Here is a 2,663-nt window from a genome sequence, read left to right on the forward strand (position 1 = left end):
TTTGCTGCAAATATATTCATGAATGTGTTTGAGCATACATGGGGAAAACATGAAAACTTGTTGATGAAAAGATGACAATGGGAAAAGATGAGAAAACTTGATAATTAATCACTTTGAAGGAAAGAGTCACAGGATTTGGTAGTCAGGACCATAGTCTCAGAGGACTCTCAGGTCAACTGACATAACATAATCCACAAAGATAATATTTCACAGCTTACTTTGGTGAGCACCCACCTAAGGTGTAACTATTGGTCTGTCCTTCCTGGAGGAAAGAAGAGTAACGCAAATTGAAGACATGTAGAAAAAATTAGTCCAATAAACTAATGGACCACATGAACATCAATCTTCGGGACCTGGAGAAAAACTAGATGGTACCGGTCAACCTCTACCAACTTCTAGGGCTCACACGAGAAGGTCCTGGATAGAGTAGGATAAAATTTGTTTAAAAAAATCTAAAACTCATTTAAAAAATAAAAAAAAAAACCTACCAAGTTTACTGGTTCAATAAAGATTGGTGGCACCCTTGAGACTATGGCTGTTAGTCCCTTCAGGTCTGGAAATGAACTAACTTCCATGGTTAAATTTTTAGTCAAACAACAGATCTATAAGGGAGCAATAACACTAGGAATTAGGCACACTATATAATAAGATTAACAGAGCAGTATTTACCTTTCAGAAAGGTAAAGAAAGAAGGAAGAATGGAAACAGAAAACAAAGGAGGGAGTGGGATAGATGTTTCATATGGAGATTGCAATCAATTTGAGGAAACAATGTGTATGAATTGTTGATTGGAAAACTGATCAGCACTGTAAACCTTCACCTAATTCACAATAAAAAGGAAAAAAATATTAAATAATAATTATTTTACATATAAAGTGGCATGTAAACTAGCTTCTGGATGACTTTGTTCTATTCATCATGTAAATTAAACATTAAAAATCCAATAAATGTGTTAGAATATCAGTGAAGTATGTGTATTTTATCTCATATGCAGTTATTTTATTTCAACTGAGACAATTAGTGACACAAAAAGATTCGTGAAATACTTCAATATAAGTGATCTGGAGACTCTTTAAAGTGATCTTATAAAGACTCTAGTTAGATTATTTTTAAGTGAAAAACAATTAGATGTAATTTTATTTTATGATCTTAATGAAAAAAAAAAAAAAGACCTTTTCCACCTATTAACATATTTCATGGCCTATGGCTGTTAAGGCTTCTTGATTGACTACAGCTGATGGAAAATAGGAACACGTATGCTGTTATGTTTTAGTATTGTATGAAATTTAATTTTGTTTGCAACGAATAAAATGTTGAGAAAGATAATTAGATCTTTAAATACAAACAATTAAATTATAATGTTGTCCTTTGTTGCTGCCAGGTGCCATGTAGTAGTTTCCAATTCATAGCAACTCATTTCATCCATTCTATGGATGATAGAAAAAACACCACCTTGTCTTGTGCCAGAAGCTCTGGTAGCATAGTGGTTACGAGTCATAATGCTAACAAGGTCAGCAGTTTGAAACTACCAGCTGCTCTGTGGGAGAAAGATGAGGCTTTCTGCTCCCATAAAGATTTACAGCCTCGGAAACCCTATTCAGGGTCGCTATGAGTTGAAACCGACTCCATGGCATATCACCACCATCAGTCTGTGCCATTCTCACAATTGGTGCTCTATTTGAACCCATTGCTGCTTCTGAAAGTGTATGATATATTTGGTGTTCTTCTTCAACACCATAGTTAATTCTTTTTGGTCGGCCTTAGTCACTGTCTTTTAGGCCCTATTTTTTATTTGTAGCTAGATTAAACAATGCTGTTTGCAAACTTTGGAACACAGCAGTAATGAGGAATAGTATTTAGATATTTTAGTCAAAAAGAACATATAACAGGTATGGGTTGAAGTTACTGAGTGGAGAATTCTGAAGATGCTAAAAAGTTTGTCATTCTATGAAGCAAATATAGATTTTTAGGTGGTAACATAACCAGAAGTCGTCTTCTTCCAGTCATTACAAAGTAACTAATGTTTCACTTGTTCTTCCAAGGGAAAAAAACCCAGAAAACAACCCATAGTATTCAAAAAAATGTAAGAAGCAACCATTTTTAGGTACTGAACATAACTGTACTATGATTCCTATAAGAAGATAAAGTCATATAGTGAGCCCCATATGAACAATTTTAATTTTCTGAATAAGGATGCTTTCCTGACAAGGTTTAGGGACTACATTCTCTGAGTTAAATTTTAGAGAGTAGAGTCCCTTCCATAATGTGTACATGTAATCACAATAACAATGATTTAGATTAGTATAGCATTGTACTTTTATTTATGATAGTTAATATTTTCTGTCAGAAATTTGGACACATCTGTTTCAGGCAATGTTGTTGTTAGAAAACATCGAGTCCGCTCCGACTTGCAGCGATCCTATGTACTACAGAATGACTTATAGAGATCCTATGTACTACAGAATGACTTACAGCGATCCTATGTACTACAGAATGACTTACAGCGATCCTATGTACTACAGAGTGACTTATAGAGATCCTATGTACTACAGAATGACTTACAGCGGTCCTATGTACTACAGAATGACTTATAGAGATCCTATGTACTACAGAATGACTTACAGCGATCCTATGTACTACAGAATGACTTATAGCGATCCTAT

Source organism: Chrysochloris asiatica, unplaced genomic scaffold (genome assembly GCF_000296735.1).
Source record: "Chrysochloris asiatica unplaced genomic scaffold, ChrAsi1.0 scaffold00053, whole genome shotgun sequence".
NCBI lineage: Eukaryota > Metazoa > Chordata > Mammalia > Afrosoricida > Chrysochloridae > Chrysochloris > Chrysochloris asiatica.